The sequence below is a fragment of the Pinus tabuliformis genome, chromosome 8, assembly GCF_031772625.1.
Source record: "Pinus tabuliformis cultivar Carrire ecotype Pingquan chromosome 8, CPIR1, whole genome shotgun sequence".
Classification (NCBI taxonomy): domain Eukaryota; kingdom Viridiplantae; phylum Streptophyta; class Pinopsida; order Pinales; family Pinaceae; genus Pinus; species Pinus tabuliformis.
In genome coordinates this window covers 1,345,684,803-1,345,699,194 of record NC_142294.1, presented here as the reverse complement: position 1 = coordinate 1,345,699,194, position 14,392 = coordinate 1,345,684,803, and positions in this window count along the sequence as shown.

Sequence of the window (14,392 nt, the reverse complement as noted above, 5' to 3'; positions counted from 1 at the left end):
CCTTCTCTTCTCTTGCAGCCTCGATGTTAGTGTTTATACCTGCATACGCATAAACAAATGTATTGTCAAAAGACACAATGTTTCATTATAGACCCTCTTCTATCTCTTCCAAAGCTTTGACCATTGCATTTGCAACTTCTAGTATTGTCGTCTCTCCCATGGCTCACGTTGGTGCTACTATGGCAGCATCATCATTTTCATGTCCATCATCCCTATGGACCTTTTTGTCATTTTCATGCTCCTCTTGGATGTAGAAGTCTCGACTTTCACAATGAAAACTAGTAGCTGCACATTCACAACTTCAAATGTATTAGTTAAATCAAACGCTCTAATGGCCATGTTCTCTAGGGACTCTCCATTGTAAAATGCACAAATGACGACTTAAACATTATCATCCTCCTCTTAACAGCCTGGGGACCAGCAGGCATTCGAAACCTACTGCTCATCATTTTCCCGCATCTCCACCGGTTTGAGATCATCGTCCACCTCAAATGTCTAGAAAGTTTATTCAGATTGCTCCGAAGCATTCATTCTCTCCAGCATTCGCTTCAATGCTGCCATAACCTCCTCCACTCCACGAGGTCCTCTGCTCCCCCTTCAAAATCTTCAAAGCTTTGCCCATGTGAAAGGTCTTCTCTTTACCCAACTTCTTTCGCCCTTTCCTTGGGTTGCAACTTGCTTCTAAGGATTCTGACATAACCATTAACCTTCCTAACTCCTCTAAGGTATCTTCCTCATAGGAACTTCTTATACTAGTGCTCCCAACGTTTGCATTTCTCTGAATGCCATCTCTGCACTTGCAGTATGTAGCTTCCTGACTTGATTTTGCAATTCTACCCTACTCATTGAATGGTTCGAGCTCTCCTTGCTTTTTGTTGGCTTTCTTCACTGAAACACCTTACAACAATTCTCCCCAGCTCACTTGCCTGGCACTGCTTTCCTTAGGCTTCTCTTAACAACTCTACCTAACGACTTCATTGATCTGTCTTTTAATCTTCCAACCCTCTCTATGTCCTTTGCATAGAAAAATCAAGGCTTAGAGACCCTTTACCAAGAATACATAGATCAAAGATATGCCCACCACTTCTCCACCTCACTCCGCAATTTCAACTTCTTGACAGCTGCTGGTTGGAGCCATTCATTTCCCTTTTCTTTACAACTCTACCCAGCAAATACTTGTGAACTGTTTTCAAAAACATTTATACAGTCTTTCTTATGATTGTTGGAGTTGCAATCTATAACAAGAATAAACTCTAATACCGAACAGTGCAGGGCTGAAAACAACCTCACAACTGTCCTTGCTACAACCTCATCAAACACAGCTCAGTGGAAGCTCAAACAAGTTCATGCATGCACACACAATAACAGGTCTTCCTTTTTATAAAATTCCTGGAAATGGAATTTTATGGTGATTGCAGCCTCCAAGGGCCCTTGATGCTACAGCAATTAAAACTTAAAACAACAACCATTAAAAACAACTAAGCCAAGCTCTTGCTCATTAAAAAACCTGCCAGTGTACATATTGGTTGAGCCTTACAATCATCACCCAAAATTCACAATGGGTTTCCCAATCAAGTTAGAGCAACAATTTACTTTATTTTCTCACAGCCATCGGTTCTTCCTGCCAGTTTCTTCTCCAAAGGCTGAGGCTCTTCTGCTGTCACTTTAGAGTTCAACCCAGCGGAGACACTGGCACTGCCTTTCTTGCTCTCAGAAACTGGTTCTGCTGATACTACTGCTGGACCCAAGTTCTTCTTTCCCCTCTAACTTCTTCACTTCTGCACAATCCAACCCAGCAAGCTGTCGGAATTCTGTTCCTCCTCTAGAGCTTCAGGCTCTCTTCTCCTCCTCACTAATTTTTCTCTGTTTTGAGCCCAAACTCAACAACATTTTAGACACCCACATCTCCATCGCTTGGGAGGTACTGCCTGTCTAAGTAAGCTAAATTAAAATATCTGCAACAGAGTAAATTAATGCAAGTTGTAATGTAGTTCTCAAGGTGATTTTACAAGTGCATTTCTTCAAACCATATAAATGAACAACCGTATGAATCTCACTTCCAGGTTGATGCGTGCCTCCACTTGCATCGGATACACCAAAGGTAGATACTAGAGACTACTAAAAATAGATTAACGAAAAGCAGTTTTATCCCAAAAATTAACATATTATTGAAAGATGTTGCAACAGGAATTATCAGCTAGCCATAGCATGCTAATTTATATTACACACAACTAGAATAAATCGGTCTTAATCCCACATCTTTTAAACACTTCTAAGAATAAAATAAAAAACTAGCATTACATTAAAACATGATGTATAACAAAGATCGACCCCTATCTTGGGTGCAGAGAACTACACTTTCAAAGCACAAGTGCCATCCAGAGTATGCACTAATAAAAACAGAGACAAATGTTCACAATTCTTCCTCACCATCTATTAAATAGAGCAAACATTGGAAGGGGAACCACATGCACACGCTCCATGTGTCAACATGCACTTTACTGCTTTCTTGTTTTATTTCTTTTGTTTTTACTTTTTGATAGCTTTACTGATTTTTACTGCTTTCTTGTTTTATTTCTATTTATGTTTATTTAGAGCTTTAGCATTGTTATTTATTATTTTATTATTATTTATTATTTATTTACTATTACTATTTTTTTATTTATTGTTTATTATTTATTTTCTTGTATTTTAATATTATATTATATTATTTATTATTATTATTATTTATTATTCATTATTAAGGGACATTACAACTTGTACACAATGCCGCATGTACATTGCACCACCTGTACACAATACCACATGTACATAGTACCACATGCACGACCTGTACACAACACCACATTCACACATCACCACTTGTACAATTACGCACACAACACCATATGTACATAGCACCACATGTACCAAATGCACGTAACACCACATATACATAGCACTGCATATTCAACATGTACATAGCATCATTTGTACACAGTACCGCATATCCAACATGCATGTAGCACTATATGCACACAACACCGCATATACATCATGCGCACAATACAATATGTACATAGCACCGCATATCCAACATATACCTTGCACCATCTATACCCAACACTGCATATGCAATATCTTCACATAACATCACCTATGCAACATGTGCACAACAATAGTACCACACATCCAAAACCACATTGTCTTTACCAAGCAACCTTGCTTCTAGTGTCTTTGTTATCACCCTAAGAAACTCTCCTAGGTTGTATATCAGAGATGCTCGGGAACATTACAAACTCAACAAAAATGTTGGAAAATGGTGGATGAATGGAAGGAATGATGCAAATTCAAGCCAGATAACCACTTCTACTATGCTTAACCCCAGACATGGGTGAACACCCCCAGACTACAAGGCTTTAGACCACCAATTACTCACAGTTTGAGGAACAGGTGAAGATGGAGAATACTGATCACACCAGCAGATGCGCAAGACCCTGTGATGGCCAGCTGCAACCAGTAAAGAGGTTTGCAAATCTATTTCCTAATGCAAAGATAGGATGAGAGCTCTCTGGCATTAAAATAACAGAAACTTGCATACACATTCAATGATACATACTAGATCCTAACACAGAGGTGGGATGACAACCCCTCTAATGCTAAACATCAAGAGCACATGAATAGATGCATAATAGGCACAACCTGGAATAAAGAAGAAGTGGAAAGTGAGCAATTAACAACGAAAGAAGCTTGTATTAGCTTAAAATGAAGACCAGATGCTGCAGGTATCACAGTAGTTAGAGTCTCCAGAAGTTGAACTTTACATCAAAAAATAACATTCATCAACCCCTTACATTCTGTCTTCTGGATATATATAGAGGTCGATTACAAAAACACTCTGTTAGGCTATGTGTGGAGGGGTCATAATGGACCACCAACCACATTTACAATCTAATATGGGTCTCTGCTGCAAACTGTGTGCTTTAATGAACAAAACTAGCCTTTTTAGATATTATGTTGTCCTTCTCTGAGCAGACGGAGTACTGACTAATACAAGTCTCCATAACTAATAACTGTGTTTATCTACTCGAGCTCTGTACTCTCCCTCCTCGGCCATGCTTTCCTTTAAATGCAGTTGTTGAAGCTTTATTACGCAGTGTACAGGTAGCTGGCCTCCTTCCTCCCTCAGGTGCACTGAACAGGCTAAGGACACGGGCAATATGGCGGAGGCTTGATAGGGAAAGATCAACCGTTGATATGCGTGAATCAATGGCGGAGAATGGCTTATAGGGGTATCAGGAGCAATCGCGGGTAGACGAACATGGGCCGTCGGATCGCAGTTGGGCAAATCCGACAGCTATCGGGCGGCAGAGGTGTGTGATCGTTAACAAGCGAGAGGACGTATGTATGGGCGGTAAGTGGTTTCCCCACACCGCTTACGGGAGGCAGGCGGTTTATGTACGCGATGGAGCGATCCAATAGAATTGTGACACATGGCCGATGTGACAGGCGGGAAACCACCACGATCGTGCATTAATGAGTGGACAGGTCGCGGTGTCGGGAGGAGCGACTACCATCAGATCTGGGGATGGGCGATCGGACGGCGGGGAGGTGAACGATGCTTAACGCGCAGTAGAAACAGCGGAGACCGTCGGATCAGGTGATGCGGTCAACGGTGGAGATCAAGGCGGAGGGTTAAATGAAAGCGCCGAGTCATATGGCCATTTAGAATTAGCGCTCAGGGCCTAAAGAACATAGGCTTACGCAACGATATAGAGGTGAAATAAAGTGTTTGAACGGGGAACAAAGAGGTTTCAGAAGAAAAAGAAACAGGGAAGGCGGGGCTATGGGGTATGAAGAAACCGAAGGAGAAGGAGGAGAACGACTGCTGCAAGCTCTTTTTCGGCATAAACCAACCACCAGACCCGAATTTGACCTGTAAACACTGAAGTTTAAAGCAGAGCTAACACTGGCTCCTTCTGGGGATGAGATCCTCCCTGTGAGGTCTCAAGAACTGCAAACCAATGCCTTCACACAAAATCAACTTAAAAACATTGCCAAGTATCCATTGGGCATGGAGTCAAATTAAGTCTATACTAATTACAATATTAAGGCTTGAAAACTTAAAACTTCAAAAACTGCCCATCTGCTAGGCCACCAAAATTGTTGCCTGTCAACCGGTTCATCAAAAGCTACAAAACTGGATTGATTTGATCCTCTACCTCAAAAAGTTTGGGGCATTTGACCTTAATAGGCAGATATGGATCAAATCTCATCTCCCTTCTGTGTGCTCTCTTCCTTGGATGTTCTTTATGTGAGCTTTTGTACACCTGCTGAATAACCACTGTTGTTGTGCCCTTATCTTTGTCACCTATGGCCTGCACAATTAATATAAATGGTGTACCAATGTGTTCATGTGTGGAGGACACAGAGAGCTCATCTGCTCCTGCATCTTGCTTAGGACAGTCCACATCCAAGTAAGAGTCCCAAAACTATGCATCCTCTTCCTCTGTCATCTAAAAATCTGCCTTTTCAATCTATGTGGAGGCCACCTGAGCAAGTTTCAAAATATCAAGACTGAGATGATCCGTTTCAGCCTTGAGCATTAAATTTTGTTCTGCCTCAGTGTTTAAGGGGAAACTTTGAGGGATTGTCACTTGAGCAGACAGAGGGATAAAAGATGATGGGGAGCTTTCCTCTCCCTTCTTGATCACTGGTTTGGGGATAAAAGCAGGCTGGCTGATTTGCAGATCTGTATAGCCATGTGAAGATGAGCTAGCATTGAGCACAGATTCTTGGAGGATGAAGGGGTCAGCTACTGATTGCTGCTGCTGATAAGCTTGTTGTTCTGTAGGTACAACAAACTGACAAGCAGTGCCTCTGGATAATGCTTCTTCATAAGCAGCTCTGGTTAAGAAGGGGGCACTGCCTTTATCTTCCAAACCATGGACCTCCTCCTCTTCATCAAGGTGCTCTTCTTCCATGACTATATTCTGACAAAGGGTATTCACCCTTTGATCATCGTTTGCATCTCTGTTTCTTTGTAACATATACAACTGCTCCTATGTTTCTCTATATGGATTTGGATTTGGAAGAGAAAAGTCACAAGGAGCTCCTACCCCCGCAGAATACTGCTCAGCTTTTAGTTTAGAAACTTCAGAGGCTAATGCCTCTATCATCCTGGCTAATTCATCGATCTTAGGATCATAGGATGATGAGGATTCACCTCCCTGACTTCTCCTTTCATCATCACCTTTGAGTCTTTCTGCAGCAATGATGTTTGCTTCTACCACAAACGCTGCATTTTGCATATCAGCCAAAGAAGCACATCTTCTTTCTCTTAACAGCAGGTAGAACTAAGAATCGAAGGCATTAGCATAAGTAAGCATGGCAAAAGCAGGGGTGGTTCTTACTTCAGCTGGAATTCTGTTGTACATATGATTGAATCTGATGTTGAAATTAGACAGCAACTCACCATCTTCTCTCTGCAAGTTCCCAAATTCAGTATGATAACAGAGCAGATCTTTATTATTTCCCCAGTGCTTTAGGAACACATCATCTAAGTCGTCAATGTTTGTAATAGACCTAGGGGGTAATTCTCTAAACCATTTTCTAGCTTCCCCATATAGGCTCTGGACAAAAACCCTCATCCAGACATCCTCTTCAATGATATCCAGGTTATCAACATAGCTATAAAAGGCCTCTAAATGCTCCTCAGCTGTTACTCCTTTTTTACCAGTAAACTTAGGCATATATTCTTGATAATCTCCTATAGGCATGACATTTAAAGGGACAAACAAGACCAAGGGTCCATACCTGGCAGCTACGATTCTTTCTATCTTTGTAAGGGCTTGCTGACGTGCCATGACTAGGGTGTATGAATGGATACTAGTGGACTGAGTGGTATGAATCAATGAAAAGAATGATAGAAACAGAGGAATATGATGGACAACATGGAAGCTTCTTTGAACTAAGGTCCGAAAGGGAAATGAATGACTAAGGAGCTTTATGAATCTCTGAAGGTGACTTTCACTAGTAGAGATACATGGAATTTCTAAGGCTTACCTGGTCCTGAAGCTCCTTTCTACGAGATTTTCTTCTACTTAACGATCTTCTCAGGATCAGGCACTGGTTCAGCTGGTGATTTCTGTAGATATCTCTAAGCATGCCTCACAAACTAAGCCAGAACTTCAATGTGGAGTCGCCAAAGGTTGGTATTCCTCCAGTGGAGTCACCAGATAGATGATTACAACCAAATTATGTGCCTAGACCTTGTCTATCATCAAAATCTGGAACTGTGTTGTTCTCCCAGGGAAGCTGAGCTTCAATTCTCCTCTCCCCGACAACGGTGCTAATTAATGTTATCACCCCAAGAAACTCTCCTAGGTTGTATATTAGAGATGCTCAGGAACATTACAAACTCAACAAAAATGTTGGAAAATGGTGGATGAATGGAAGGAATGATGCATATTCAAGCCAAATAACCACTTCTACTATGCTTAACCCCAGACATGGGTGAACACCCCCAGACTACAAGGCTTTAGACCACCAATTACTCACAGTTTGAGGAACAGGTGAAGATGGAGAATACTGATCACACCAGCAGATGCACAGGACCCTGTGATGGCCAGCTGCAACCAGTAAAGAGGTCTACAAATCTATTTCCTAATGCACAGACAGGATGACAGCTCTCTGGCATTAAAATAACAGAAACCTGCATACACATTCAATGATACATACTAGATCCTAACACAGAGGTGGGATGATAGCCCCTCTAATGCTAAACATCAAGAGCACATGAATAAATGCATAACAGGCACAACCTGGAACAAAGAAGAAGTGGAAAGTGAGCAATTAACAGCAAAAGAAACTTGTATTAGCTGAAAATGAAGACCAGATGCTGCAGGTATCATAGTAGTTACAGTCTCCAGAAGTTGAACTTTACATCAAAATAACATTCATCAACCCCTTACATTTTGTCTTCTGGATATATATAGAGGTTGATTACAAAAACACTCTGCTATGCTATGCGTGGAGGGGTCATAATGGACCACCAACCACATTTACAATCTAATATGGGTCTCTGCTGCAAACTGTGTGCTTTAATGAACAAAATTGGCCTTTTTAGATATTTTGTTGTCCTTCTCTGAGCAGGCAGAGTACTGACTGATACAAGGCTCCATAACTAATAACTGCATTTATCTGCCCGAGCTCTGTACTCTCCCTCCTCAGCCATGCTTTCCTTTAAATGCAGTTGTTGAAGCTTTATTACGCAGGGTATAGGTAGCTGGCCTCCTTCCTCCCTCGGGTGCACTGAACAGGCTAAGGACATGGGCAATATGGCGGAGGCTTGATAGGGAAAGATCAACCGTTGATATGCGTGAATCAACGACAGAGAGCGGCTTACAGGGGTTATCGGGAGTAATCGCGGGTAGACGAACATGGGCCGTCGGATCGCAGTTGGGCAGATCCGACGACTATCGGGCGGCAGAGGTGTGCGATCGTTAACAAGCGGGAGGACGTACGTATGGGCGGTAAGCGGTTTCCCCGCACCGCTTACGGGAGGCAGGCGGTTTACGTACGCGATGGCGCGATCCAGTAGAATTGTGACACGTGGCTGACGCGACAGGCGGGAAACCACCGCGATCGCGCGTTAACGAGCGGACGGGTCGTGGTGTCAGGAGGAGCGACTACTGTCAGATCTGGGGATGGGTGAATGATGCTTAACGTGCGGTAGAAACAGCGGAGACCATTGGATCAGGTGATGCGGTCGACGGTGGTGATCAAGGCGGAGGGTTAAATGAAAGCACTGAGTCATATGGCGATTTAGAATTAGCGCTTAGGGCCTAAAGAACATAGGCTTACGCAACGATATAGAGGTGAAATAAAGTGTGTGAACAGGGAACAAAGAGGTTTCAGAAGAAAAATAAATAGGGAAGGCGGGGCTATGGGGTATGAAGAAATCGAAGGAGAAGGAGGAGAACGACTGCTGCAAGCTCTTTTCGGCATAAACCAACCACCAAACCCGAATTTGACCTATAAACACTAAAGTTTAAAGAAAAGCTAACAGTCTTATCCATGCTTGTCCTATGATGTCACAGACCACACTGCTTTCATTTCACTAATGTATCCCTTGGTATAACCTATACATAACATAGACATAATATGACCACATAATATCAACTCATAACCATATGATATTGACCTTATATATTTGTCAGACTACTCTTCCCACTTGATTCCTCATGAACCAAGAATCTCTTCATGCCATTCACCTACATAAGAAATCATTCCTCCACAAGAATGATCCCTGAAAACCCTATCAGACAGTGACATAGATACATACATATATAATCATTAGCATAAAACAATCATCATCCTGTTAGACAATGACATACATGCATAGATGTATACATATATAAACATCAACATAATCATGATCATAAAATAATTACCATAATCATAAGATCTAGGTTAAGGGAACTTTCTTTATTCATCCACAACATTGAGAACAATCGTTCCCAACATAGCCAAGGCATTTGACGCATCAGATCCTTTTACTTTACCTTTTCTAGTTACCTTTCACATGTCTGTATTGCCATCGTCTGTTTACCACTATGAACCCAACCAGTCCAACCAATTGTCATAGTCTTACCTTCTGTTGCGCTTACTCATGCACAGAGCTTCATCTGAGTCTTACATTTCATGTTGGGTATCACACATCTCTCCCTGAGCTCCATTATCTTCCTCCTTTCCCAACCAATTCCGAAGACTCAAAACATAAAATGAAATGTCAAGAAACAAACAAGAAGAAAACCATGAAAACCAATAATGATACGACACCACAAACAAAGTGGCATAACTATGCACCAGACACAGTCAAAATCACAAATCAAATGCAGCAATCGCAAAATACCATAGCACAAGATTAACCATAGACACCATGACTCAAGCCCCATGGTTCCCAACGAGAAGCTCAACCTGAGCCTTCTTCAAAATTTCATGACAATTTCTTTGCCATGCAATGCCCTACATCATACCACCATAAACACATAACTGTTAATGCATAAATAAATATAACAATACACCATATACCTTATCTTATTATTCCAATAACATTGCCTTGTATCCTAACACGTCTATGCCATCTCTCAAGGGGCTCCAATTCCCTTGACAATCCACCTGTAACCAGAGACTAGCTAATATACCTTTCATTTACATGTCCATGAATATAGCACATATCCACATTATTTCAGAAAAATCGAGGTGAAGAAGACTTCCTGTGTGCAAAGTACTCATTCATTTAGAACTAGGGTTTCCAAACATAGCCAAAGGAATTCCTGCCCAATTCCTTTCCTTTACCTTTTTACCTTCCTACAATCGCGGCTTACTATGTACTATCACATCACCCAACTGTTAGTTATATAAACACATCAATTATTACCTTGTCATGCTAATACCAAACATGTTTCCTGCAACTTCTTAGACATGTCAACCACATGTTCCAAATACCAAAACAATCATATCTATCGATTTGAAATCAACTTTTACAAACAATCATGTCATAACCCATAGGCAACTCATAGTCATTAGACATAATGCTACAATTGTCAACTACATTCAAGTACATATCAATTATCTCAACACATATGTGTTAGTAATCATCTTAAAACAAGATCATTGGAATGCATACTCATATTATGAAACTCATCAAACACTCATCCAACTTGCAAACGTACCATGTTAACTAAATTAACTAGATGACCTAATCAAGCAATGAAGCACCACATATATGACATAATTAAACTCATACCTTAATGTATCTCAGGGGAGGCAATCTTGTCTGCACAATCAATCCATATTAGCATGATATATCTTCACAATATATTAACCCAAACATAAATAAGATCATGATATCCAAAATAGTCACTAGCTAACATGTTTACATCATAACTCATACACCATTATCATTCACACATATGAAAAGTCAATCTAGATTAGTACAATACCATATCACAAATATGTTGACTCACACCTAAATATTGTAACCATAACCATCTGCATAGGACAATCCAATTTAGTATGATACATATAACATCAAGATATAAATGCTATAGCCCTAATCATCAATCTAATTGTCATTTAACAACAACAAGTTAACCTATAAGATATTTCATCAACAACATATAACATAATCATCAAGTTATCCAACCTAAAACAACAATAACAATGCATATAACCATAAGTTACTGTCATTCATGACTATCTGACACATGTGCATATGACTACACTGATCAACTATAATCTATTATGTATGTAACCATAATATCAAAAAACACGTACATATGGCCTAATGTATATAAACCTAATGCATATAACAATAATTGACTCACATACTTACATGCCAAACATACAATACCTGTATGAAAATTTTCTCTTACCCCAAAGTCCAATGTTGCAACCTCATTATGATGATCTTCTCTTACCCCAAAGTCCATTGTTGCAATTTCATTATGATGATCTGCGTTTCCTGTTCTATCTTAGCCAACACATTAGCATCATAACATACCAATATCACCTTGATGACCTAATTTTCATACTATGACATCACAAGGCATGTTTCACCTACTATTCAAGTATAACTATAACCAAGACCATTCATGCATTACAACTGCATATAGACATATAACACATGAGCACCAAACCATATACATATCATTCTAGCTAGAGTCCAGTCATCAATGCATGACCATATCAACCACACAAACCATGACCTCATGTATGACAACAACCATTACTCCATTGTACACATTACCACATGCAACCATTACCTAACATACAAGGATGTAATCAAGCTGCATATAATCATGTAACCAGTCATATACTTCTGACGATACATTCCAAAAAATCAACATCAAGTTTCTCATGATAACCTTACTACAACCATGATCAAAATTATGCAATGTAACAAGCACATGGAATGCAAGTGTAAGAGACACACATGCAACTAACATGCATGCATGATGAAGAACTTTCACCAAGGAGAGCACAACCATGCTTTGATACCAATTTGTAACACCCGCTCCTCCCAAGTCCACCCAAGCAACGAGCCAGCTGGGAAAACATGTGATGAGAGAGGTTACTAATGGATTCAATCTCCAAGGTGTCCGTAAGGAAATGGAAATGATGAAACATATCAAACAAACCCATCCACATCAACGAAACATCCTCAAGAGACATGTCAACCACTCAAACAACCTATCCTTGAGTCCCACTGATGATATAAGCCTTTTAACCCAGAGTCGCTCTCATGCTATAGTGAAGACAAAAACCAACAACTCAAAGTCCCTCTCATAGGCCTCTGTGCCATCGACTGTTGAATTTTCTCGGTAGACTTGTGCCAGCGACCCCAAGATTTGAGCGATTTGAGAAAATTTTCTAGCCCAGAATCCCGACCTCTGCCCATAACTTGTTACAACCTTTAGAATCATTCAAATACATGATAACAATAATGAATACACAAAATCAACCTTATGATTTGGTCTGATCATCCCTAAACGAGACTACCATTCTGTCAAACACTTGGTAATGCAACCTACAGGTCTAGGATATAAGAAAAAGCATAAGTAACTGAAAGAAATTATGTAACATAACCAGAATGATCACCTCATTCTCCATTGAACTATCATACCATCAATTAGGTCTTGCATCTATCCATTTAACAATTACATGTAAATATATGAAATAACTATGACATGAACCAGTCACATAACCATGCTTATAACCAGCATTAAACCATATAAATATTAGAGATATGATAGCCATTAAATCCACATGTAAATAAGTACAAAAGTAAGAGAACTTACTCTTATTAATTATAGGCAAATCTGACCAGGTTCAGGACTTCCACGTACCACCCGACCATAGACATTGCTGAACCAAATCTCTCTTTCATCCAGTCACCCCTGTGTCATATTCCAAGCATGAATGTGGGATCTCATAGAACAACCAATCCAAGAACAACGAAGGGAATCCAAAGGTTAAATCACCTCCACCCTCACCCAACCGTGATCACACCAAAACCGGTGCTCTGATCATAATCGAACCGAACTTGGAATGCCATCCAAAATCCATCACTATCCTTGAGGAATTTTTCGTCTCCTTGTCTCTTAGGCTTTACTGCAATCAAATCCTGAATCACTAGTCCCTAAAACGAGGCCAGTATTTCAGGATTTATCGCAATCCAAACCCGGATCACTAGGCCCTAAACCAAGACTTCTCCCTCAGGCTTTACCATGTATCTCGCCAAACCGGTCAAGGGATTCCTAGGCTTTTGGGAATGAACCTTGAGACCACCTCCACCCTAGATTCCAAAATCCATCTGGAAAACCAAAGTTCAAAACCAAAATAAACATCCCAACACCATGGCATCTGGAAAAAGGCAAGGCTAGGCTGAAAATCACTGTCATAACGCGACAAAACCATGCCATTGACAACAAAAGAACCATACACCAACATGCAAAACCATGCATGTCCAAACCAGCTAAGAAATCACACATGCAAAAGGTTACTGCAAGTATTCCTGTTGAAGCTGTCTGATCTTGTTTTTCCTTGCTTAATCTTTTCTTTACTTTCCTTTCCTTTCTTTGCTTTTCCTTGCTTTTCATTCCTTGATCCAAAGCTAGAGTGCTCCAAGAAAATTCTAAGTGACCAAGAGTGAGAGAGAGAGAGAATAATGAGAGAGCTCCAAACTTGAACTGGCCAAGATATTTTACTATCTAAAAGTTTACCAACTGATCCTCAAAGTCTTTTTATTTCCTCGTTGCATGCAACCTTGACCTTTCACATTATTTTTCTCTTAATTTCCTTTATTTTCATAAATAAATGTGCCAAAGATAACTTTTTGTGTTTTAATCCCTTGCCTTCGCCTTTGCCAATTTTCCTTAGCCAAAACACACATCCAGTGATGCCCACTAGGATATCTTTGCCCAACATTCAACTTGGAATAAATGTCCCTTACCCATGGTCTTATTTGGCCTTTATTAACTTTTATTACATAAACTTTTCACCAGAGCTTTACATTAAGAGTATGAAAAATTAATAAAGCACTCAAATTGTAAAGAGTTTACAATTCAAACTTGTGATTTGAAAAAATCCCTGCAAAAACTTAAACAATTTAAACTAGAAATAAAATATATCAACTTTCCAAAACATAACACAAATAAACTACAAGTTTTTTTTAATATCCAAAATCAACCAATTAAAAATTATATATTATTAAATCAAATTTATTTATTAAAAAATATAAAATTACAAATTTTCTTTTAATAATAAAAAATTATATTATAATAATAATAACTTAAAAAATTAAACAATAAAAAAATTATATTAATTTCATTGCACCCAAAACAAA